We start from the raw sequence: 27,450 nt of genomic DNA, 5'->3' as shown, positions 1-27,450 counted from the left end.
GAAGGTGCATCTTTAACTGATGATGCACTTGTGCTTGTGAAGCAACGGTACAAAAGATACTGTCCAGTGTCCACACTTAAATAAGGAGGAGACAAATCACGGATATGGACAGATCATAGTGGTGAGGGAAAAGCAAAAGGGGCCCGAGCAGGACGACCATGTGAGGAACTGAAACTTTTAACACGATCGTCCTCCTCTGTCTCATTTCCTCCAGCGTTTTTATTCTCTCACACGGTCACTCAGTTCCCTGTGCAGCCTCGGGGAAAATAGACATGAAGACATGAGATGTCAAAAAGGACGAGATGACAAAAGGCAACCTAAGGAAAGTAATTACATGTTGGAGGAGGTTTGTGCTGGAGTGGTTTCTTTTCATGTGGCGACAAACGTCTGCAGGTAACAGGAGACAAATCAGTCCTGTCTTTGTTTCTAAACTAAATTATTTTACCTTTAGGTCGGACTAAATCTGCATTTAGCAATGATAAGTCGTTGTTTTCAGGAATAGTTAAACATGTTAGATAAAAAGATTGACACCACTCTAATGTCTCTGTGTTAAATATGAGCCTGCAGCTGGTTAGCTTAGCTTAGTTAGCCTGCTCAGACACTTCTGACGAGATACCAAAAAAGTAAATCTGTAAAATTGCCAAAAATAAAGCTGTTTTATTTTGGCATTATTGTGCAAAAATCCCCCAATAAACTATTTGTGGTCAAGTGGTCTGAGAGCAAACTTGACTTCTGCACCTCCTCCTGGCTCTGTCTTCAGTCTTTAGAAAGCCTAGATTGTGACAGGAGACTTTCGAAAATCAAACACGTGGTGCAGACTACTGGCTGTTCTACAAATGCAGATGTGTATGGACGTCGCTTCAAAAGTCCAACTTAATGGCGGAGAATCCTGCAGAGAAAGTTGCTATTTCAGCATTGACAACAACTGCCTACACTGCAACCCCAAAAAAGAAAGACAGACTTATCAAAGAAAGTCTGACAATAAATGAAATAAAACACATGTCAATATCAGTGAAGTGTTTCAGAGATAGAGAAAAAGTTGCTAATAGTTTAGCCTCCAGCTAACCGGAGCTAAAGACTGCAGCTTCAAGTTCTTGTAGTTAATGTTAGCGCGAGCCTCAAAGTGCACCCACAGTGTGTCCCTCGCCTTATTCCCCGCCACTACAGACCCAGACAGCAGCTTTGGAGACAGACCCCCAGCCAGCGGCCAAAGCAACCTGAATCCAGCCAGCAAAACCCCCCGACTCCCTACCAGATCAGCAAACTTTCTGTTGCTGCTGTTACACAGGTTAGACCTGACGCTGCTGCTAGCCACCAGTCCACTGTGACAGCCTGCGCTGGGGGGTTTGCACTGGCTGAATTTAAGCTGCTTCAGTTCCCACTTGAGTGTTTAGGTACTGAGCTCTGATTCTCTGCCTGAGCCCAATAAAGCCCGACCCTACCTGCCAGGTTCAGGCTGAGCAGGACTGTAATTTTTCATTATTCTCTTGGGCTTAAATGGGGTCGGGCTCTTGGCAATTTACCTGTTTTCTTTTTTCTCTTTAAAAAGAAAAAAGAAACTAGCAGTTCGCGTAGCCCACTCAGCTGAACCTGTCGTGCACGAGACCACACACTACTGAAATGAGGAAGAACGTGGAAACAGACCTGCAACCAGCTGACAGAGCCAGAAAAAGCACTTATCAGTTTTCAAAATGGTCAGAGGTCAGCAGAGTCAGAGTAGGAGTTTCGGGACAAGGTGGAGGAAAGACTCAGTCTAGACACGTGGACGTCATTGACACTTCGACCAGAGAAAACAGCCAGAGTTGCCTCTCGGGAGCCTAACTCAATGATCCTACCATCCTGCCGGTGCTGGAGACAACCAGCGCCATCTCAAAAGTCCCCTGTCTCCTCAACAAGGATGCCGGTGGCTGCCAGAATTGCACCATAATGTGGTTCTTTTGACAACGACAAGCGCAGATGCTCTCACTTCTGGTATGGCGGCTGCTGCGGCAACGAAAACCTCTTCATTACTCAGGTGGATTGTGTGAAACTCTGACACAGCGTCAGTTTACAAGAGGAGCAGGATAAGAGAAAACTACCACTTTGCACTAAGCGTCAATCAGGAAAAATCTCCCAAAACACATAATGTTTTACAGAAGAAATTTGGGTTTTTAATCTGGCTTGGGTCCAGGAACGCTGCTGTGGCTCGGGCTTGGGTTGGCCCTGACTTTTGTGCCTGATCAGAGGTCAGTTATTTTCATGATTGATTTATCTGATCTACCTTTAATCAATAAAGGTTCAACATTAATTTTTTTTCACTTGGAGGCAGTTGGGCACGTGAGTCAGGTTAACTGTCATGAAAAAAAGACCCATTTTATCCACCTTAAACTGCACCAAACCGCACAATACGAACTCCATATTTGGAGTTTCACTCAAATCCTCTAACACCACCCAACTAACATCCTGTTTCCAGGATAACTGACTTGCCTGCTTGTGCTTCAGCTCATAAACTTTCCAACAGTTTCCATGCAAGAGCCTGATCCGTACAGACGATGTGAATCTCTCACCAGAGATGAGAAAGAAGCAAAATGGCTCACTGCTTTGCTACTTCATCATCAACTCTGGAGTAATAAATGTGTTAAATTCTTTTATGCCCACTTGCCTGATCGGACTAGTGAGTGGCGAGATTTGTGAGACCGACGTGGCATTTTATTTGCCCTGGGTTATCAGGCAATCCTTATTGTTGAGCCCTCAGTCTATTAAAGTTGTACCTCAGTCTAGAACATGTCAGACATCAGTGAAAAAGCCTTCAGATCTGCACTGCTCTGGTGTATGATTTTGAAATCAGACAGGAAACTTTGCCGCTGATGGTTGCAGAGTCAATGTGGCGTCACTGTCGTCAAGCAGTTAAAGAGAATGTGTGAAGTGGACGGGGGCCGTTATTGAGGACTCTGCACACAAAGAATTAAAGAAGCTGCTTCAGACACATTGTGCCAGCACTGCAGGCAGAAAGCACTGACCTTAAACACACCGACTATTACACTGAGCTGCGTGTGTGTGTGTGTGGTGCTGTGTATGCGTGCGCAAGGCCAAATGTGATACGTGATGTGTGTGTGACAGAAAGAGATGGTCTTGATCCTACAATCTGATGACTCACCCTCCAACGTGCGTCAATGCAGCATCTCACGTATTTCAATAATGAACACATTCATGACGGCTGAATGTGAACGCAGCGACTCACACCAGCAGCCTCCGTCTCTGCACCCGTTTACAGGGCGAGCTCTGGTGTCACGTCCATGTGCGTGTACTGTTCCTCATAATGGGGTTCTTTCCACATTGAAATCAAATGGAGATTTACTGTGAGTGTGATGTGTTGGTGAGTTGCGTCATCGACTCTCTTCCACTGAAAGTAACTTTCACCTGTTTGTCGAGGGCACCAGACAAGATCACACACATGATACAAGATTCTAGAAGCTGATTAATGCCCGCCACACACCAGAAGGCTTTGAAAAAATGTTTTTAAGACTAAAGTCTGACATCCTCTCACATTTTAAGACTATGTGAGTTTTAAGTCACACAATACGACAGAGGGAGGCAACCTGCAGCTCTGGAGCCACAAAGTTTTTAACATTTCTTCAAATAAATGTGCGTCATACATCTACAACCTGACGCCTTTTCCTCTATATTTCACCAACCTCAATGGCGATGACTCATCTTGAGTCTCCCTAGCTAGGTTACCTACCTAGAATTTCTCACACTTGTATACACTCATTCCTCTTTAAGTTCATTCCGGTCTTTCTGCGCATGCTCGTTTCCTTGCCCTTCTGGCGCCAAGACATATATAGCGCGCATAGCAACGGGCTGAGATAGAGCAGTCGGACTCATTGCACTCACCGGTTTCTATTCTCCACAGCACGGTCTTCTGTCTCCCTTCTCCGACCGTCTACCTCGCTTCTCCTCCTCGACAGACGAAGCATTAGCAGAACAAGGTTGTTGTCGTACTGCTGCTTCAAGAATATAAGCAAAACAAGCCCGAAAAAGGCACTAAGAATGGCGTCGTCAAGCATCTTGTTATCCGGAGCGAGGACTACAGTGTTTTCTTCCGGTAAACGTAAACACGTAACATCCGCCCCGCCCCCTATCCAATCAGAAACCTTCCCTGCCCCAAACCTTGCGCAGACCCGAATACAGGCGATTAAAAGGCGATTAACTGATCTCCCTTGTAAACCCTCATTCAGAATGAATATTTCTCATGTAAACTATCTGGAAAAACTTTAATTCCGAATGATTTCATTCAGATGTATTTCATTCTGAAAGTGAAGCCATCATGTAACCGCACCCAGTGATGGAAAATAAAACCACCGCTGTGCTTTTGAATGACGGCTCAGTTGAAAAGTTTAAGTAACATGCACCTTGTGTCAAACTGAATTAAAATATCACCAGAGTATTTCAAGTTTGAGCTACCACCTACAAGCTGAGCACACAGGTGCAGCTAATCACACTGATGTCAGCAGGCAGTCGCATCACCAAAGCTGGCAAAGCACTGTTTTGGAGTGAGCAAATCGCCACAGACCTGTGTGTAACCCGGGTGATAAATCCCATTTTATTGACAAGAGACATTGAAGTTATTGACGTTAGGACGTGGTGATGTCACGTGGGTCGACGTCGTCGCGGCCAATCACGTGAAGGTATTCAGCCGCTGTGGTTCAGTCTCAGCAGGAGCAGTGGGGAAGCTGCATGAGAGATGAGCTACAGGAGCCTCTTACCGTGCCGAAACCGCCGTGCTGAAACCCGCGACGAACGAGTGTTTAGCAGACGCATGGACTGGCCAGGGTTTTGATTGATGGCGAGCTAAGGAGCAGGCCTAGAGCCTACAGACTGACAGATTGCTGAAGAGCCGCATCCCTCCTGCCAGGCTGGTAGGGGGCTCTCTGTAGCCCACAAGAACTCTCACCCCACTCGCTGCCCCCATTGCCACTACACCCACACATTCCCTTCACACACACTCTCTCACTCATATTCCCCCTGGACTCAATCTCAAACCCAGACGTGGGTTTCAATGAACTGTGGGTGGGTGCTGGGGTCATGATTTGTGTTCATGCTGAACCGAGTATTTGGGAGTGTACAATTGTTGATGTGCGTATTCAAGTCTTATTGTGCATATTGATTATTTGATGTGTATATTCAAGTAATTGAATGAGAGTTGATTTACCTTAAACTGCTGTTCCTAGTCCGTGTTCACAAACTGATCGATCTACTCACTGTACATAATTGCACTTTAAATACTGTATGTCATTTACTATTTTTTTTCCAATACATGGTACCATTTAAAAGCATCTCAGTCTCCTGTCTACTCCCTCTTTGAGTGTCTTCTAGACTTCTGATCACTAGCCTATCACTGTGCTTTACTGGGTTATACGTCAGCCTGACATTTTGAGGTATCAATACAGTGGTTATTAGTTCTAGTATGTTAAATTAATTTGACCCAGGTGCTACTAAATCGACTAAATCGAAGAACTACAGCACTTGCTGTCTTACGGCTCGGGCTGTAAGACAGCTGCAGTACATCCAGACTGCTGCTGCTCGGGTCCTGACCAGAACCAGGAAGTACGAGCACATTAGTCCTGTGCTCAGGTCTCTACACTGGCTTCCTGTGGCTCAGAGAATAGACTTTAAAGCAGCTCTGCTTGTGTACAAGTCTCTCCACGGCCTAGCACCAAAGTACGTCTCTGACATGTTAGTGCCATATGAACCATCTCGGACTCTGAGGACCTCAGGGACCGGCCTCCTGCTGGTGCCCAGAGTCAGGACTAAACATGGGAAATCAGGATTCCAGTTTTATGCAGCTAAAATCTGGAACAGTCTTTCTGAAGATGTGAGACAGGCCTCTACTCTGACAATGTTCAAATCTAGGCTCAAAACAGCTCTATTTCACTGTGCATATGACTGAAAGGATCTTATCTGCACTCTTCTCTTTTAAAGTTCATTTTATAATGATTATTTATGTTTTTATTTTGTATTGTGATTTTAATGCATTTTCTTGCTCTGTAAAGCACTTTGAATTACTTTGTGTACGAATTGTGCTCTACAAATAAACTTGCCTTGCCTTGCCTTGCTAAATGGGAGACAACTGACTGCAGACCAGTTAACACTGGTGAAGACTCGGGTCTGAGGGACGTCCTCAGGTTGGCATGTTGTGACCAGTCATTTGTCTTACTGTCGGGGGAAGTAAATTTCTTAGCACTTATCTGATTTCAGTGGCACGGTGGTGCAGTGGTTAGCACTGTCGCCTCACAGGAAAAGGGTTCCTGGTTTGAGCCCTTCTGTGTGGAGTTTGCATGTTCTCCCCGTGTCAGCGTGGGTTTCCTCCGGGTGCTCCAGCTTCCTCCCACAGTCCAAAGACATGCAGGTTAATTGGTGACTCTAAGGTCCCGTTTATACGACAACGATTTCAACTGAAAACTGTAAACTTCAGATGCGTTTTGCCGATTGTTTTGAAAACGGGTTCCAGAGTGCAATTTTTTGGAAACGAAACCGTCGTCATGTAAACTTGCAATATGCAGTTCCTCTGAAAACGGAGACTTTTCGCACATGCGCATTACGCTTCCAGTCACTAGGCATGCGCGAGGAAGTCGACCATCACAACAACAATGGCGAACTCTGTAGATTTACTGTAGCAACTCCACCTCGTCGTCCGTCCAGACAAACGTTTATACGATTGCCATTTTGTTTATTTATACATCGCCACTCTGTAGAAGGAAGCGTAAGCGTCACATCACCAACTACTGGCCTGGCATGTATACTGCAGCGTTTTTGGTCATTTGCGTATCGATGTGCACGTTTTGATTGTTATCAAAATGTTGTCGTCAAAAATGAGAACTTCTTTCAAAACGAAAATGAGAAACGATTCTGTTTTCAGTGGATCGTTTTTGTGTAAGCATGGCCTAAATTGTCCATAGGTGTGAATGTGAGTGTGAATGGTTGTCTGTCTAAATGTGTCAGCCCTGTGATAGTCTGGAGACCTGTCCAGGATTAGTCTCGCTCACCAGACCTTTCTCAAGAAAAGAAAGGTCTGGCTGGGCCAACTCTCACGTTAAGATTGGAGAAAAAAACGTCCTGGCTGCTTGTATTTCTTTCAACCAATCACAAACGTTCTGGGCGGTGCCACAGCAACGGTGCGCTTGCAAAAATATTGCCGGGTGGAAACAGGTTTTGGTGTAACACGCCCACAAAAATATCACCTACAGGACGCGAACCATGGCAGAAAAATGGCTACATCCCCGCAAGATCAAACACAGCAAAAGTTAGTAAAGGACGTGTTGAAAACAGTTGAAAACTGTTTTCAACCGGAGGTGGTAGGGCGGGGCTTCAGCGGGTGGCTCGTTCCGCCCAATGAGAGGCTGATCTGAGCAGCAAACTTCTGCCCACTCAGACTAGTCCAGGGTGAACCCTGCCTCTCACCCAGTGTCAGCTGGGATAACTATTGAAATCCTGCAATTACTTAGCATTAAAAAAAAAATGAATCGTTTGACAGCCCTAGATTCAGTTCATAAAAATTTAAATAAGTCATAGTGTAAAATTGTTTTGAGAAATATGCTGATTCTCTTTTTTTCTGAGAAGCGTTTTTATGTTTTCCTTTCACTCATATGAATATGAACAAAGTGAGTTGGTGCTTGGCCTTTTAAAAACAACTGCAGTCACAAGATTGTTTCCTCGGTGGCGCTCTGCACAGAAGACAGGCACACATCTGTATTAACAGGCGGTCTAGCAGCAATCTGACAGCATCATAAATTACATTTACTTATTAAAGAAAGTTGATTTAAATCAAAATTAACAACTGAACAATCCACTTTATATTAATATTGTAGCCTACTGTTTTTTGCTTCCTGCCTGGTCTGATCTACTTGTCATATGATGTCGGCTACTTCAGTGCACCAATCAGAATTCAGCAGTTTAGATGCTTCACACTCAAAATAAATAATAACTGACCCTTAACCTTAAATGCTGCATAATTATTTCATCATGTTATTGAAGGACAAAGTGCCTGATCTTTGTGTTCTGGGCCTGTTGATGAGGATGACTCATCTCACACATGAAAATCAAAAGAAGGAGATCATTTAAACAGATGATTATTCCTACGGGAGTGTTCAGTGAGGAGTAGGTGAGGAGTCAGAGCCTTTGATCAAACTATTTTTGCCTCCTCTTTTGTTATTAACCTTTGAGTTCATGGAAATTAAACTCCTTTCAGCCGACTTGACAACAAAGAGGAAATATTCACATCAGCTCGCACAAAGAGACGAGCACTTCAGCACACTTATGTGAATCTCTGCTGGCTTCAAACCAAAGATGAAATTAATAATTAGCATGTCCTCCTTTTATCCAGTCTGTGTAGTGGAGTATTTTAAAGCGCGCAATTAGAGGCGTTCTCTATACGCTGATATTAAGACTCGTCAGTTGTTGATCAGTTTGTTTGACACCTAATCATACTGAAGTCCAGGATAGTTACCTGATCGGTCAATGATACTTCACTTTGTTTCAACAACAGCAGCAATGTGAGATGTACCAAGGTCACTTCTCCAACTCTGTTTTCCTTATTCTGACAGATCCACCCTCTCCTCAGGGTGCCACAACCAAACCCGACTGTCACCACTTCCTGGATACAGCAGGAAAAAGGAAGCAGCCGCATCTCATCCTGTGCAAATACCAGAGATGAAACGAAGACACGACTGAGCTGCTGAGGGTGTGATTTGATTTTTTGGGGCTCTCTTACAGCACATATACAAACAGCATAGGTTAAAGAAAATTAAATCTTCTCAGTCGGAAAGGTGTAGTTGAAAAGTATCAGCGTGCACTGCCATAGTGTCCTTTATTTTTATTTTCAATTAATTCTTTTTAATATTACCACTGGTCCATTTTCTTATTATAAAGGCTTTGATAATCAGTCTATGGCTACAGTCATTGGTTTATCTATTATTTTATCTTCTCGTTTATTGGTCTATATATCTTTATTTGTACATTTTCTAATCCTTTTACTTATTTCAATTCATATGTATTATTCTCTTTTAATGGTCTACTTTTTGTATTATTACTTAAGTAAATTACGTTGTTTTTTTTTAATCATGTCTGAGTCACACATCTTTGTATCTTTTATTGATATATTCATCATCTTAATTAATATTTTATGAGGTTTCATTCTTAGTTTTAATGGATTTGATTTACTTTAATGGTCGGTTGCTGGCTTTGTTTTGTCCCTGCAACTTCTACCTTGCTCTTTGTGCAAGTCAGAAGTGGAATGAAATGTGCTACATGAATAAGGTTTCGCTTCCTTGCTTGCATGTCTATTGTGATTTTTTAATTTCATCAGAACTGTGTGGGTGTGTTGTGATCAGATCAGATCTGATCTGACTGACAGTGGCCTTAAAACAGAAGAAAATTTCCTCGTAACTCATCACCTTCAAACCAGCATCAGAAATCTGCAGGGGCAAACGGCAAAAGTTCCCCAAGAAATCTCAGAATGCTCCTATAAACTGTGATTAAGGGGCAAAAATTCAATTTATTTTAACCAGTTTTGGCCCATATTCTTATCCTTTGGCAGATCTCTTTCAGGGCACCCTATTTAAACTGCTCTGGCCTGCCTACTGTTGCTGCTTTCTCTGCAAGCCGCTCTGCAACCTGCCTCCACCCCAGCTCCTCCTTTTCATTTTCCGTCTGACTTATCAATGTCATTTCTGTTTGTCATTGCTGCTCTGTTCTGTTCCTGAGGGGTCTTTGCTGCTGCTCTCTCTGCCTCAGGCTTTTCTCGTATGCACGTGGAAGGGCAGAGAGGTTTGCTCTCTCTGCCTTCAGGCGTTCCATGTGGGCCTGAGGAAAGGCAGAGAGGTCCTGGAACAGAGCCATACTGCCAAATATAATACTGCAAATGGAAATAAAGTTTTCTTTGGCTACAGTGGTCCTGACTGTTGTCTTTGGTCTGGTGCATTAGCAAACAGTGTCAGCAAGTTGGTGGTTTTTCAACAGTAAGGGCAAAAGTTGACTCCCAAACACTTTTGTAATTCCTGCACTGATTCAATTGCTAAATCCAGATTGGTGCATGGAAGTATGTGACATCACATTTTTCTGACTGACCCTTGACCACTTGAAACAGGTCAGAAGGGCAGAGACAAAAACACAACTAAGGCTTCAAATTTCTGGTCAGCTGGTTGATTTGTTGGTTCTCTATCCAGCTCCTCCTGAGGGACCTTGGGGCATTCCCTGGCCTCATGAGATGTGTAATCCCTCCAGCAGATATACATATCTCATCTGGCCTGGGAACACCTTGGGGTCCTCCAGGACGAGCTTGAAAGCGTTGCTGGGGAAAGGGACGTCTGCGGTGCTTTGCTCGGGCTGCTGTCCCCACGACCCGACCCCAGATATGTGAATGAAAATGAATGGATGGTCGACATACTCTTATTCGACCAAATTCGCATTGTTGTGTCCACCTAAGCCTTTCCTCTTGAAGCAAAGAAAAAGAACACTGAGAGAAGAACAAAGAGAGATCTGGCCCCTTCATTTGTCTCTCAATGGTGCGCCTGTTACGGCAGCATCAATAACAGAGCTTCCCATCAGGCACTGCACCCAGCTGACTAGTTAAAAATGACAATGGATCCTCTTTTCTCCTCAGCATTGTGTCTGCCAAAAATGAACAAGACACTGATGTTCCTCACTGAACCGTGAAACTCAAAGTGTCCACGTCTCTGTCATTTTGTCCTTTTACATTAAAAACTTGCTTTACTGAATTTGAGCATCTAAACAACCCTCTCTGTTAATATTCCGACAGCGCTAATGGGTTGTGAAATCACTGCCTCGTCTCTGGTTCGTGTGAAGCTGGGGCACGGTGACCTGCTACAGTCTCACTGTGCTGACGGGGGTAATGGACTTGTGAATCTTCTCTATCTCTGCTGGCTGCAGGCTCAATGACCACTTCCTGTGGGGCCATAACACCAGCTACTGTTGCAGCTCTTCCATCAAACCTCATTCATACTGGAAAACACTTCCAGCCCGAGTGTGAGCCACAGTTCACACCGCACCAAACAGCTAAAAGTGAGCATTTAAACATAAAAAGACAAAAGTAAAACCCTCCACTTAAAAGGGAAACTACTGCGGAGTCATGAACGCTGATTTTAACTTTTCCCACTACAGGCAGAAGCCAGATGTTGGTGGGCTGTGTCCAGTGGGAGAGGGGCTGACGATGCGTTCAAGTTCAAATAATAATGTGATAGGGTAACTTTAATGACACCACCTTCATTAGAACAGATTATTGCACTCTCTCATGTGCAGGCTGCATGTTTTTATTAAACCTGCTGCAGACAGAAATGAAGGACAGCAAGCAATTACAGCGTTCCCCACACAATCCATGCTACAGACAATGAAACCCGATCTCGTGTGTGTCCTGCCTTGTCTCGTGGAGTACCATCATCCAGCTCAGCTCGACTTTACTACATGTGGATATAATTACTGTGCAGAATGGCACCTCCTTCCCACACTGTAACAGGACACCTCTGATGGTGATAAGCCTCGGAGCTACAGGCGAGGAGTTCTGCTCTACAGGAAGACGTTACACCTGAAAAATGAGGCAGGGAACGTCTTGCAAAATGAAAAGTTCAGCATATAATAAAGAAACAAAGAAATAAGAAGTCACGTGGATAATCATGGTGTCTCAACTAATTCTTATTCTGTTACGTATGAATTACATTTGTGTAGAAATCTTAAGTACTGTTGTGAAACGGTTTGCACAATCCTGGAATAAATGCAGATTCAAAAAATGACGTCACAATGACATCATGTTATCACCTGGAGGTGCAGCTGCCTCTCTCCCACAGGGCTGTAGGCTCCATAGGAGTGTTAAAATGTGTTTGTCTTGTTGTGTTATTGGGAGCCAGAATAGAAGGAGTCATGGCTCAAAACCAGCCGCCACTGCCCGTCAACAAAAACAAAGACAACTATGGTTAAATGTGATAAGACCAAAGGACTGGACGGAGGCCATCATCAAAAATGCTCACATGTGCAGCGCACACTTCATATCAGGTTAGGGAAAAAGTATTTCCTGTTGTAGGGATGAATAAGGTTATGTGTATTAAGGGTTATCATGTCCACCTCATCAGAAACTGGGGAGGGATTAAGAGGAATATTGGATTTCTCTGCAACACTAACTTTTTAGCACATTAGCTAACGTTAGCTTCCATAGCAAAACAAACAAGTGTGGTCCTCCTTTGTAAGATTGGCTTCCTGTGACATCATCCATCCACTGAGTGAGAGCATACGGGTCGGCCAGTCTGGTCCCGTTGGTCAGTGTTTACTTATTCAAGTAACACTGGCGGTCCCGGAGAGTGAGTGACCTGACATGGTGCGTTGGTAAATTCAGTCTGACGCTCTACACTAAAATGAGAGCCCTGTTGGTGGAAGAAACGCAGCGTTATATTTCTACATGAATGAACCAACGGTTAAGTTAATCACACATTCACTCCGCTCGGCGCTCTGCTGCTCCGTCTCCACAGACAGAGTGTCCAGAGTGCGCTCTGCCACTCTGAGAGTGCGCTGCTCTGGATAACCCAACGCTACATTCAGACAGTGCTTGACTTTATGAATGCTCCAGTTTGTGTCAGAGTGCACTCCCACACTCAGAATGAGTGTTTCTGAATGCACCACTCACATCATCTTCCTCCATCGTCTAAAACAAGACAACACAACTTGAACAACCAGAAGGCTTGTTCTCTCCTTAAATAGACGCACTCCTCCCCTCCTACTCATAATAGATGGATTTATGAGATACTGCAGAGCATTAAGCTGGAGAGGATCAGATTGCATTTTGCATATTATGCACACCTACTGTATTTGAAAAAAGGGGGCAACACATACGCAGAGATATATGTTGAATATTGATTGTTGAAATAACTTTAAAAGGCTCATTTAAAGACAAACTTTGTGGACCTCTTAATACAATACTACTGTAGAGACGACTGAAAACTGCTTTGACCCTGAAACTGGAGCACCGTCCTCCCTCTTCATGGGGGACAAGATATTTGGACATTTTTCTTTTCGTAGTAAACAATCTTTCGACTCCTGCTGTGCGTTATGCAAGTTCCCAGCGTATCCAGTAGATGCCAAATATTGTGTAAGCACTGCGACCCCGACAAACCCGTGACCTTTGACCAGAGTCAACATAAAACTTTTCATTAGCAGGATTCAGACCTAAATCAGCTCGGCATTAAAACAAGACAGGGGGCGAAATAAGGCATTAGTGACTTTATCCGCTGAACTGCCTCTGACTTCTCTCAGACGCCGAACCTAAAATGCTTTGCAAATTACTATTAGGGCTAAAAATGCAAGAGTTTCTCCAAAGTCCACCAGTTAGAAGCTTATTTTAGCCTGAGGGTGTTTCATGAATACAGCTCCTGGTCTGAAAACTAAGAACAACAGCTGAACTCTGTTAAACATGCTCTATGTTTTGCGTTGCTCCTGGGAAATACATCCCCGCCCTTTAACATCCTGAAAGACATAAACAAGAGTTGTTTGTTCCAAGTAGAGATGTCAACAGTTAACCATTAATCAGTTTACCACCAAGAATATGCTGTATGAGCATCACTGTATGTATTACTGGATGTATTAAGAGACCTGGATACAGCTTTGAAGGCGGGGCCCTGTTCATTCCTATGAAAGTTGCTCGGTGGGGCAAATTTCCATGGTATGAGATTACCTGGATGATGCACGCTGCTTCTGCATCACTGGGTCCATTGAAAACGCACTCAAGACTTATGGCCAACTTCTGCCATCCGAGTGGCTGACTCCTGGTTTTGCACTCCGCTAACTTTAAAAGGAATAAAATAATTTAATCTTGCAGCTCTCCTAGACTTTTAAAATGTTCTCAGACCAAATAGATTGAATCTTGTCATTTCGTGGGGGCTGTGATGCTCAGAAAAATGTATCCACTGATTAACAGATGTCTCTTTCCCAATGCAAGTCAATGGGAAAAAAGTCTTTCTGAGCACAATGGCATCAAGCGACAGACCTCAGAGATGCAGTACCACTGACTGGCCATTACGTCAAGTGGCTTCAAAGCTTAGCACATTTCCTGAAGGCCTGTACCCAACCTGGGTGCGAATTTGCGTTTCCTAGGACAAAACAAAGGCATGACCCACGTTCCTCTGCCTCTGATTGGCTTACCCTGACATTCTTACCCTAACCCTGACTAATCCCACTCCTCTTGCAATCAGACAATCAGAGGAGGAGTAGGGCAAGTCATTCCTTCGCCATCCTAGAAAACACAAATTCACATCCCAGGTGGTTCACACTGCAGAGCGACCAAAGCTAACTAACCAACCACTAACTAACAAAGATGCAGAGAAACTGATTCATGCCTTTATTTCAAGCCAACTCGACCACTGTAACGCACTTTTTACTGGCTTCCCAAAAAACAATACTGAGAGACTTCAGCTCATTCAAAACTCTGCAGCTCAGCTACGAACCAGAACCAAGAGGAGAGAGAGCACATCAGGCCAGTCTGAGCTGCTCTGCACTGACTTCCTGTTACATTTACAATTGATTTTAAGCTCCTCCTCCTCATCTGCTGCAGGTTTATTGGAGCCTTTGTCAATTACGCCCTGAAGCTATAGAACACACTTCCTACAGATATCAGGGAAGCTGCTTGCTAAATATTTTTTTAAAAACATATCTGTTCACTTTAGCCTTTAACTCACTCTGTTTTCCTGATACGGGTCTGAAACTCTTTCTTCTTACACTTCACGTTGCTGCAGCGCTTTTAAAATCTTACTGGATTCACAAAACATTTTATTTCACCACCTCTAACTGGACGACGCTTTGAAATGTGGTGCTCAAGTTTACAGAGTTAATGGAGCGCCAGAGTAAAACAAAAGGCCTCTTGTATTCATGTCTGTTTTCATTTTTTTTTCCTCATAAATTAAGCTTTTATTTTCCGGTCAATTGGTGTCAAGCTATTGAAAACAAAATTTACCAAAACTGACATCACTATTTCCGAGTACACCTTTACAGACATCTTTAACAGAGCTGTGAATCTTCTGTTGATGTAAAATCAGCTTCTGTTGGTGCCGCTCTTATCTCTAAGTGCTGGCTTCCTGCAGCACACTAATTTCCTAAACTTAATTAAGATGAGAGACACAGCTCCCTTAATTAGCGTGAGGGATTAAGAGAAAATCAGTCGGAGTTCTGCTGGAGGAGCCTGATTCCTTGGTCGTGTACAGGCACACACATGTAGACAGTTTTCCAATGCAGTTTTATTTCTTAGAGTCATAAACATTTTCACTGTTGGGAAGAAACTGTTTGCTCTCTCATCACAGTGACTGTTCTCTCACTGCATAATCAGCCTAAGGGCAGAATCCAGAAAAAATAAGACTCTGCAGGCTGCAACATCATATATCACTCAAACACTCGGTTGGTTCAAAATTAAGATATAAAGTAGAGGAGAAATCTGATTACTGATTACTCCATACGAGCTGGTGTCTTGTGTGCATGCAAAGGTTGGATACAGTCAGCCATGATGTTGTTTGTCCTAACACAGAGACAGTGAAGCCCATTTCCATAGCAGTTATTTCTTTACATGCAAAGTTCGATGATTATCACTTTGCCATACCGGTTTAACAAAGTCCAACCCTGCTCGCTGATGTCCCCCCACACACACGCACACACACGTATTTTTATAAGCTGTGTGAGCTCAAGTGATTTGGACATCAGCACAGAAAAGCCTCCAGAAGCCATTCCAGTCATATTTCAATGTAACTGAGAGGAATTTTCCCCCCGAGGCAAACAGCAGGTAAGAACCACACGAACATATCCACACACATGCATCTGGTTTGTGCACACTCAGTTTACAGAGGTGAAGGAATGCAGATGGGTGAGCCGCTCAAGATAAAAACATTAACGTACCATATATAGATATGAGCTTGATCACTTTTGCTGTTGGGTTTACAGAGGAATCTCACCAGTATCTCACCAAATAAACCGCTATAACCATCAGCCTATAAGACACGTTTTTCTGTCGTTTCTGGGTGCACTGAGGGGTTTAATGGTATTGGTACCAAAACAAAGATTTTGGTATCGTGACAACACTAGTATGCAATGAATTTAAAGTATTTCACCACTGAAAAGATGCTTTTTTCATGAAACTAGGTTGTCTATGCAGCAAAAAGACACAAATACATTTGAAATGAATTTGAAGGTTGAGCTGATTAACCTGTCAAGTATTATATGAATGAATTTGGGAATTAAATTTAAATAAACTGCTAAACGATGACGTTACAGAAGAAGGTAGGAACATATATTTATATATAAACACACATATCTGATGAATATTTATCTGACTATATAATGATGACAACTCTGTGTGTGTGTGTGTGTGTTCCACGTTTTTCTCCTCACTGACTTGGTTAATCCATGTGAAATTTGGCACAGTGGTAGAGGGTCATGGGAGGATGTCAATGAAGCAATATTACATCACTTGGCCAAAGGGGGGCGCTATAGCAACCGACTGAAATGTCAAACTTTGAATGGGCATATCTCATGCCCCGTATGTGGTAGAGACATGAAACTTTGCACAGAGATGCCTCTCCTCATGAGGAACACATTTGCCTCAAGAACCCATAACTTCCGCTTATATAGATTTTCCGCCATTTTGAATTTTTTGAAAAACACTTCAAATGGATCTCTTCCTAGGAAGTTTGAGCGATCTGCATGAAACTGGGTGAACATAATCTAGGGACCAATATCTAAAGTTCCCTCTTGGCAAAAGTTGGAAAACTTACTAAAACTGAGCTTCTATAAGGCAATGAATATTGCGGAGGGCGTGGCTCATCACATAAAGGTGTATAACATCTCAAGGGTTTCACCCATCACCACGCAACTTTGTAGGCATATGACCACACATAATCTGAGGGGACCCCTCCATTATTGACCCCATCAAACAAAATGGGGGCGCTAGAGAGCTCATTTCTTATCTAGGCCTAACCGCCATATGGATTTTTACTAAACTTGGTAGATATGTATAGTTTGGACACACCTTCTCATTCAATGCGTTTTCTTTATTTTCATGACTATTTACATTGTAGATTCTCACTGAAGGCATCAAAACTATGAATGAACACGTGGAGTTATGTACTTAACAAAAAAAGGTGAAATAACTGAAAACATGTTTTATATTCTAGTTTCTTCAAAATAGCCACCCTTTGCTCTGATTACTGCTTTGCACACTCTTGGCATTCTCTCCATGAGCTTCAAGGGGTAGTCACCTGAAATGGTTTTCCAACAGTCTTGAAGGAGTTCCCAGAGGTGTTTAGCACTTGTTGGCCCCTTTGCCTTCACTCTGCGGTCCAGCTCACCCCAAACCATCTCGATTGGGTTCAGGTCCGGTGACTGTGGAGGCCAGGTCATCTGCCGCAGCACTCCATCACTCTCCTTCTTGGTCAAATAGCCCTTACACAGCCTGGAGGTGTGTTTGGGGTCATTGTCCTGTTGAAAAATAAATGATCGTCCAACTAAACGCAAACCGGATGGGATGGCATGTCGCTGCAGGATGCTGTGGTAGCCATGCTGGTTCAGTGTGCCTTCAATTTTGAATAAATCCCCAACAGTGTCACCAGCAAAACACCCCCACACCATCACACCTCCTCCTCCATGCTTCACAGTGGGAACCAGGCATGTGGAATCCATCCGTTCACCTTTTCTGCGTCTCACAAAGACACGGCGGTTGGAACCAAAGATCTCAAATTTGGACTCATCAGACCAAAGCACAGATTTCCACTGGTCTAATGTCCATTCCTTGTGTTTCTTGGCCCAAACAAATCTCTTCTGCTTGTTGCCTCTCCTTAGCAGTGGTTTCCTAGCAGCTATTTGACCATGAAGGCCTGATTGGCGCAGTCTCCTCTTAACAGTTGTTCTAGAGATGGGTCTGCTGCTAGAACTCTGTGTGGCATTCATCTGGTCTCTGATCTGAGCTGCTGTTAACTTGCGATTTCTGAGGCTGGTGACTCGGATGAACTTATCCTCAGAAGCAGAGGTGACTCTTGGTCTTCCTTTCCTGGGTTGGTCCTCATGTGTGCCAGTTTCGTTGTAGCGCTTGATGGTTTTTGCGACTCCACTTGGGGACACATTTAAAGTTTTTGCAATTTTCCGGACTGACTGACCTTCATTTCTTAAAGTAATGACGGCCACTCGTTTTTCTTTAGTTAGCTGATTGGTTCTTGCCATAATATGAATTTTAACAGTTGTCCAATAGGGGTGTCGGCTGTGTATTAACCTGACTTCTGCACAACACAACTGATGGTCCCAACCCCATTGATAAAGCAAGAAATTCCACTAATTAACCCTGATAAGGCACACCTGTGAAGTGGAAACCATTTCAGGTGACTACCTCTTGAAGCTCATGGAGAGAATGCCAAGAGTGTGCAAAGCAGTAATCAGAGCAAAGGGTGGCTATTTTGAAGAAACTAGAATATAAAACATGTTTTCAGTTATTTCACCTTTTTTTGTTAAGTACATAACTCCACATGTGTTCATTCATAGTTTTGATGCCTTCAGTGAGAATCTACAATGTAAATAGTCATGAAAATAAAGAAAACGCATTGAATGAGAAGGTGTGTCCAAACTTTTGGCCTGTACTGTAGAACAGGACGCCTCAAGGTGACTGGAGAAATTTAACTCTAATTGGCAACTGGGTGGCGCTATAACAACAGAAAAATGCTTCAAAATGGCTAAAATGCGACCGATCGCTGTGGCTCCCCCTGTGGACCAATGTTGGTGTTGTTTCTAATGTTTGGTATGACTAAGTCATGGTATGGTATGCTGTACATAATCACGGAAACTGTCAGTGTGTCATTCTGTCAGTCAGTCATTCTGTCTGTCCCACGTTTTTCTACTCACTGACGTGGTCAATCTATGTGAAACTGCACATAGGCATTGAGGACTGGCATAGGTAGAAGGTGACAAAGCTACAAATGGCTATGGACTAGTATCATACACTGAAAGAAGGTTCAGTTTCCTGACCAGTGGAACAGAGGCCTGATTAAAAGTGGAGAAAGTTTCTAATCTTACAAATCGTTTTTGCACCAAATAAATACTATGCAGATTTGAGGGGTTTGTATTTGCCCAAACAATATTACCATAAATCAAATAGGGATGAATCATAGAATAATATATGATTAAGTATGAAGAAACATTTACAAACTTCAGAATTTGCTGATGATCCTCGGTGACTTCAAAATGTTATTAAAAACAAAATGAATGTGTTTTACAATTTATTTTTTGTCAAATAAAATGTGTGAAATTCTTTTTCATCTATTGATACTCGAGCATAGTCCCTCCTCATATCTCTAGCTGCTTTACAACACGCTTTAAAGGCTTTTATTAAAAGGAATAGTTCGTCAGGTGAGAATATTGATGCCATTTATTCTTGTGTCTGTGTGATAAACATGAAGCTACAGCCGGCAGCTGCCAAGTTTTCTGTAGCTGAGCACAAAGAGAGTGGAAACAGAGGGAGACTGCTGGCACAGCTCTGAACAAAGGCAACAAAATCCACCAACGAGCCGCAGTAATTAAGATGTTTTCTCTGGTTTGTTTAATTCGTGCAAAAAGCAAAGTGTAAAAATCAGATAAGTCTTACTGCAACAGCACTCAGTGATATTTTAGAGCGTGATTCCAACTTAGTAGCAACAGTTTGGGGAACACCTTGTTCTGTTGCAACATGACGGTGCCCCCAGGCACAGAGCCAGCTACATAAACAAGAACGGTTTCACTGCATGAGACCGGCCTGCACAGAGCCCTGATCTCAATACCTTTCAGATGAACCAGAACTCTGACAGTTATCACCCAACGTCAGTGGCCGACTGGGATTAAATCACTGCAGCCAGCTTCAGAAATCTCATGGAAGCTCTTCCTGTACGAGCAGCCGGTTGTTTCCCCTCAGTTTTGGTGAGGTGTTCAACAATCACTTACTGTGGTGATGCTCAGCGTCCAAGAACTTTTGGTGATGTAGTGTTTTCATTAAAGCAGCTGACCCTGCTGTCCTCTCTCCTCCTCTTCCCTCATTCTTCCTCTGTTATTAAATCTCTCTGCCCACTTGTTTGAGCTCAAACTTTTTTTCCAATTCAGCTCTCCTTCTACCATCTCTCCCTCTCTCTCATTATCATGGCTTTATTGCCCACAGGCGGCGCTCACAGGGACTATTACAGCAGATCATATTGCACAACAACATGTAAGGCCTTCACAACAAGTTCCATCCCCCGACTTCACAGCTGTAAAAGGCACCGCCATAAAAACCACAGCGAGCCTTTAAAGTGGCATAACAGCGCAGTTAACGGCACAAAGGACAACAGGCGTTTATGATGTAGTCGACAAACATGAGGACATCGCTCTGCAGATTGGATGCCATTGGCCTGGTAATGAAGCCAGGACCTCACCTGAGTTTTTGCAGAGTCATGTAGAGGTTAGATGCCAGTAAAACACCAAATGCCACCACATATCATATCATGCATGCTTTAAAGGGGATCTATTATGCTTTTCCTTAGTTCCTGTCACATATATATAATGTTACAGTGTCTGTTGTTCATATTAAACGTGGCCAAAGTTTCAAATCATGAGGTAAATGTATGTAAAAATAATCCCTGTGAGCAAAAACCTCAGGCCTCAAGCTGACATCTGCTCATAATGGATGTCTTTATAAAGGTCATCTTATCCTTACCCTGCTACATGTAGCTACATGCTAACACCAGGGAAACCTGTAATCAAAGCCCCTTTTACACTGCCAGATTTTCCACGAATGTTGGGCCGTTTTGCCGGCGAGCTGCGAGCGTTTAGACACACAGAGCCGGATTAGCGAGTTGATCCGAGGTGCCCAATTTTCCACCTCGTAGGGTAGACATATTGGTGGTTTTGTTTTTTTGGTTTAAAAAGAACAAGGCAGCATTCTGCCACAGGAGGGGCTGTTGATGACTTGTGAGAGGAGCTGTTGATGACGCCGCACGTGCGAGCCACTGGCGGTGGATAAACAGGAAGTAGCAAGAGGGAAACACAAACCTGACAGACACTGTAAAGATGAGCAACTGGGGAGACAAGGAATTGCGCGCCCTAACCGCAAGAGGCCATTAACCGTCAGATGACGGGGACGGTGAAGAACGGGCCGACTTACGAGAGAATCACCGAAGGACTGACCAGCCGCGGCTTCCCTCCCACGTCACTGTTTACGTCACACGCTGAGCTACACGTTTTGTTACTTGCTCACGCCCCCCATTGCCCCGAAAAAGGCACATTCTGTATGAACAAAAGTAGGTAGGCGGCATTTTGCTGCACTCCCTGATTTTGTTTTTATACTGCCAATGCTGAAAAAACACTGATTGGGCTTTCCTGCAAATTTGCTAAAAAGGGTACATCAACAGCCCCTCCTGTTGCGGAAGGCCGCCTCGGTCTGTTTACGCTTGTAGTTTGCCATCAAAACGGCCCAACATTCGCCGAAAATCTGGCAGTGTAAAAGGGGCTTAAGTAACACACTAACCATGGATAAGTACCGTATCCAACCCACTTCAAAAAATCCAAACTATCCCTTTAATGCAGAGCTGCTTTCAGTTTAAACCCCCACTTCGTCTTCGCAAATCCATGAGACATTATAACTGTAAGCCACACTGCGATGCTCAAAGGAAATGGAGGAGCTGCTCACAGCTACAAAAAATAAAAGTAAAGTTGGAGGGAGGTGAAACAGCTCCAGGATCACCTCAGAATACACTTTGTTGTCTCTCTGTGAAGTTATTTGACGTTGCGTTCCACAGTCATCCAACGATACAATCACAAGCACGGTGTCATTTCCACACAGAGCTCTTCATGTCAAGGGGATAACCACTGAATGCAATGTCTGCTGTCGTTATTTTTAAATGGTTGCAAAATACCATTCCTGTTGCCAAACTCCAGTAAAGACGATGCGTAAATGATGATGTAAATGCCTGAACATGATGTCATGTTGTGCAACAGTTATCCGTGTGAATATGAAGAATACTGAAAATCAAAAGGGACCAAGGCCATGTTACCAGGGGCGGATTTAGTCATTTTGGGGCCCAAGGCAAAGACAGGCATGGGGCCCTCCAGATCCTTTTATTCATCCCTGTTTTCAATCCTTATTGTACAAAGACGCTTAAAAAGGTGTTTTTAAGTGTCTTTGTAAAAGCCATAATAAAATAAAGGCTTTTAATGAAGTAATCAAGCTACCCTTTTTCTTTCCCTGCTCCATGCAAGAGTGCCTGAAGTTTGTTTTTTCGTCCTTGGTAAGATTTTGAGCCCTCTTCTTCAAGAGCACCTGCATTTTTCTTTGAGTTTTTGGACAATATGGCTCCTTGAGCACACCACTACCTCTTTTCTCAAGTAAAAATTCTAACCGTAAGTGTATGAGGAGTTTTATGGGGCCCTCAGAAACTTGGGGCCCCAGGCAACCACCTAGTTTTGCCTAATGGTAAGTCTCCCCCTGCATGTTACTCATTTCCTGACACACGGTTCTGCTGGAATAAAATATCAACTGAATACTTGAAAAGGAATATCAGTTTGTATATCATATGTTTGGATTTAGGGGGATATATTGGCAGAAATGTAACACAATATAATAAGTATGTTTTCTTAAGTGTATTATCACCTGAAAAGAAGAATCACTGTGTTTTTGTTACCTTAGAATGAGCCGTTTATATCTATATAGAGAGCAGATTCTCATTTATGGAGATTGCCATGATGCACTACAATGTTTCTACAGTAGCCCACAACAGACAAATAACACACTGGCTTTAGAATGAGAGTTTTCATGTTGGCCACCGTAGTTAGAAGCCCCTCCATAAGGAGAGCGTCGGAAAAACACAATATTTTTAATGTGAAACTGCTTAATTCGGTGTTTTGACCAGTTTTAATCAGCTGGTCCGTTTCTTTTAGAGAGGAAGAGACTTCTGAGGATAATTTGGCTCTTGGTAAAAACCTCCCTAACATCTGCATCTTGAGTTATTAGAGTACAAATTAGCAGGTGCTGGGTGTGCCTGTCATCTCTACCATGCCAAACAGCATCAGAGAAATACTGATTTTCAACATGAAACGTCTTTATTCAGTGTTTTTACTGGTTTAAATCACAAGGTCCATTTGTTTTGGGGAGGAAGAGACTTCGGAGGATAATTCGGCTCACATTAAAAACCTCCTGAACGTCTGGATCTTAAGTTATCAGAGAAGAAAGGTGAGCACAGATTACCTGGTGCTGGGCTAACGGCCTGTTTCTGACATGCCAAACAGTGTCGGGAAAACACTGATTTGTAATTTTAACTGCTTTATTTAGTTCTTTTACTGGTTTTAATCGCCTGGTCCACTTGTTTTAGAGAGGAAGTGACCTCTGCGGATAATTCGGCTCGCAGTAAAAACCTCCTGAACGCCTGGATCTTAAGTTATTAGAGAAAAGTTGGACGCAAATTAACAGGTGCTGGATGAGCCCGCTGTCTCCAAATTGCCAAACAGCATTGTAAAAACACTGATTTTTGACATTAAACAGCTTTAATCAGTGGTTTTACCCATTAAATCACCTGATCCGTTTGTTTTAGAAAGGAAGTGACCTCTGTGGATAATTCGGCTCATGCTAAAAACCTCCCTGACATCTCCATCTAAAGGTATCAGAGACAAAAGGTGAGCACACATTAGCAGGTGCTGGGCGAGCCTCCTGTCTAGGACATACCAAACAGCATCAGAGAGACGCAGATTTTCAACATGACACTGCTTTAATCAGTAATTTTATTGCTTTAAATCACCTGGTCCACTTGTTTTGGTGAGGACGAGATGTCTGCGGTTAATTCAGATCACACTAAAAACCTCCTGAACAAAAAAACTGAAGGAATTTTAACCTGGAGAAGTTTCAGCTGGTGCAAATATGCAACTCTCACTGCCAGCTGCCACTGAATCCCCTTCATTTTACACACTCGACCTTTAAGTGATAGAAAGTCTTGTCAGCCCCTGAACAAGCTGAAACGTGCCGTAATAAACATGCAGGTGTTCGACAACGACCTACAGTTCAGCCTCAGTGAATCTGACAGACCCAGATGAAGCTCAGGCCTCAGAGTCTCTCTATCGTCAATCTCTGTGCAGATCTGAGGAGGGAGGGAGGTGGGCACCTTCACCTTTAAGACGCAGCCACATCCTGATTGAAAGTGTGTGTCATAGTATCCGTCACTACTCTTCATCAGAAATCTGGGACTTTCTTTGTAATCAGACACACACACACACACACACACACTCAAACTCTCAGGCTGCCTTGCCCATCACATCAGCTGATGTTTGCTGTTTCAACCAACAACAGGCCTGGGTGAGGGCTCAAAAACAAGAGCTGTTTCCCTGCACCTCTGCTCTCCTGTGTGGTTAATGCATACACACACACGCGCGCACACACACACACACACACACACTAGTGTAATGGGCTGCTGACAGATCCTGGCAACATCCCACATCTCTTCAGCACCCACAAAGCTCATCTTCCAGCACTTCATTAACTCAAAATGAGAGGTGTGTGTTGAGAGAGAAACCCTTTCAAAGTCTGAGTGACACACACACACACACACACACACACACACACACACATTCTTGTCTTGTTTGTCCCCACCTCCAGAGGAAATGAACGCGCCAAGAAAACAAAAAGGAAGGAGAGGAAGGAGTAAATCATCAGGGGACGTGAACGCGACATAAAAGTTAGAAACAAACACAAACTTCACTTTAAATCTCTAAAACACAAAGTGAACTCGTAACTGAACACACCGCGTCGCCCTGAGTGATGACTGATGAACTGCAGGTTCAAGGTGAGGCGTTCACGGAGTAGTAACAGTTTGTAGTTTAGTGTTGTGAAAGTGAATGCATCACTCACCGTGTCTCCTCCGACTTCACCGCAGACGGATGTTGTTCTTGTCAAGTTTATCTTGAGGACGTTTTGTTTGTTTGTTTTGTTTGTTTGTTTGTTTGTCGCGACAGATCTGAGGTTCAACGGGCAGTCACAGCAGCGTAAATACTCTCGTCTGTTTCACTCTCTGACTGAGGGCTCTGAAGGGGCGTGGCTACTACACGTCACCTGCGAGCTCTTTACCGTAATGGACGCCACAGTGCGACTTCAAAAACAAGAAGAGTACCGTAAAGACAAACTTCAGCTAGCAAAGCTTACAGTTTTGGCGCTTGGGTTGTTTTTGGAAGGGCTTTGTATGGAAGTTCAGTTATGCCAGGAAAAAAGAAAAAGCCTAAATTGTTTTTTGGCAATCTGAAAACAACATTTTGAGAAAAAAACTGCACTTATTTTTTTTTTTTTTTTTATCACAATTAAATTTGAGTCACAGAGGTTAACATCTCTCTTGAAAAAAAAATTCCAATGTAATTTTAAAAAGTTTTTTGTGATCAAATTTTATTAAGGTTTTTTTTTTTTCAGAATACTAATAATAAATTCTATATACAAAGCTACTGACCTATTGTCTAACCCTTCCCTCCCCACCCCAGTTGGCTTAGGATGACCTGTGATGGAACAAGAGAAGGAATAGATACATTAAAAAAAAAAAGTTATTATTATTATTATTAATAATAATAATAATAATAATAATAATAATAAATACATGCAGCAATGAATAAGCGAAAATAATTATAAATCCATTTAGAAAAAAACATTTGGGGGTAATGTTAACATTTTTTTTAAAAAAATTGTTTTGTCTCTCTCTCTCTCTCTCTCTACATATATGTATATATATATATATATATATATATATATATATATATATATTAAATTGTTTTGAAATTTTTCTTCAATAAATCACTTTGAAGATTTGGTATAATTTTAAGTTTGGTATTTGTTGTTTTGTTTTTTTTTAACATTCCCCCAACTGTTATTTGCAGAATTCCGAAAGACTGTTTTTACCATCTTGAGAAATAATATTCCATGCACTGCATAATCTTTATACATACTTTACTAAAATACTTTTATTTATTACACCACAAAATTTCTAAATAAATAAATACAATTTTTATGGTGTAACATTTTTTTTGACAATTGTTTTGTAATATTTCTTCAGTTAAATTATTTCTCTTTGAAGATTTGGTATTCTTTGGTACAATTTGGTATAATTTCGTAGTTTGCTATTATGATTTATACTTTGGTATTTAAAACGGATAAGTATTTGCAGAATACTGAAAGACTTTTTACCATCCTGAGAAAACATATTCCATTTGCTGCATAATCTTTATACATACTATACTTAGTGAGCTATAATACACCATAAAAACTATACCTAACTAAATAAATAAATAATTTTTGTGGTGTAATGAGGCTAACTAAGTATCAAGGCCTACGTGTACTCAAGTATCTTTTATTTGATTTGGTTTATTTATTTTAAACATAAACATGTAAAAAGACGAAAACAAGAAAAACACATTGAGATTGTCATCATGGATGTGCAGCCGACAAATCTGCATCAACTGTGTGATGTCATCATGTCAATATGGACCACAATCTCTGAGGAATGTTTCCAGCACCTTGTTGAGTCTGTGACACCAAGAATTAAGGCAGTTCACACACATCACTGTATTTCTCTAACATACTTATAAGAAATACTTGTATTAAATCACATCTTCAGTTGAATATATTCTCTCCTAACATGTAGAGACAGTTTATGCATCTACCTGTAGCTACACGTGAAGCACAAGAATCAGTCACGAGGATGTAAACTATGACTCCTGAACAAAAGGCAAACCCTGTGTACAAAACAACAAGTAAACACTACTTTGAAACAATGAGAATGGCTTGTGGGAAATAACCGTGAACATGAACTGGTTGAACAGGAAATTTCCATTGTTCATGTGAAGCATGTGAAGCACCTCCTCACGCTCAGCAGAGGGAGACAAAGCTACAAGAAACAAGACCTGGATTTATGAACACTAACTTCAGTATATGTGCTTGAAGTTTACATAATAAACTGTGTGTGAGGTGATGCTGATCAAACACACTGACCAGCTCCAGTGCTGCAGCTGAAATAATGCAGCCATAACAACAATGTGTAATAACTAGAATTCCTTTTTTAAATTGGTCTCATTTATCTCCACCACACACTGCTGATTGCTTTTGTTCCACCCATGAGGGAAAACAATGAGAGCAGAGGCGTGGATGAAAGTTGACGCGTAGATATGACCTCCACCTGTTTGCCCTTCACATGTTCAGAGGCCACAGAGCTACAAAGAGACCCTACAATCTGTGCCCAAACTGTCACGGAAAAAAGTTGAAGTAATATGACAAAGGTATTTTAAATAAGGATGTCACAATAATTTATTTTTGCCCCCACCTGATCCAAGTATTTCAATACTGAGCATCTGCCGATCCGATTCTTGTATTTTGCTGGATATACAGCTGCACAATTTAAGTACGTTAAAGTTAATCAAATTAATCCAATG

General features: G+C 42.5%; 1 protein-coding gene and 1 long non-coding RNA gene across 3 annotated transcripts in view; one reads left to right on the top strand and one right to left on the bottom strand.

Moving 5' to 3' along the window:
- Window positions 1–25,066, bottom strand: part of carhsp1 (calcium regulated heat stable protein 1) — a 46,770-nt gene extending 21,704 nt beyond the window's left edge. Inside the window, exon 1 of one of the 2 annotated variants that reach the window (XM_033645826.2) lies at window positions 24,896–25,066. The gene's annotated coding sequence lies outside the window, so the exon portion shown is untranslated. Of the gene's footprint in view, window positions 1–19,974; window positions 20,163–24,895 lie in introns of those variants that run through there. The other variant, XM_078161331.1, reaches the window with a different exon arrangement.
- LOC144458633 (uncharacterized) lies at window positions 9–9,646 on the top strand. Its single transcript, XR_013488024.1, has 2 exons — window positions 9–393; window positions 8,583–9,646. It is a non-coding gene; the product is annotated as an uncharacterized LOC144458633 (long non-coding RNA).
- Window positions 25,067–27,450: the final 2,384 nt, after the last annotated feature.

Source organism: Epinephelus lanceolatus, chromosome 18, assembly GCF_041903045.1.
Source record: "Epinephelus lanceolatus isolate andai-2023 chromosome 18, ASM4190304v1, whole genome shotgun sequence".
Classification (NCBI taxonomy): domain Eukaryota; kingdom Metazoa; phylum Chordata; class Actinopteri; order Perciformes; family Serranidae; genus Epinephelus; species Epinephelus lanceolatus.
Note: the sequence above shows the minus strand (reverse complement) of the source record. Positions and strands in the feature narration are given on the sequence as shown.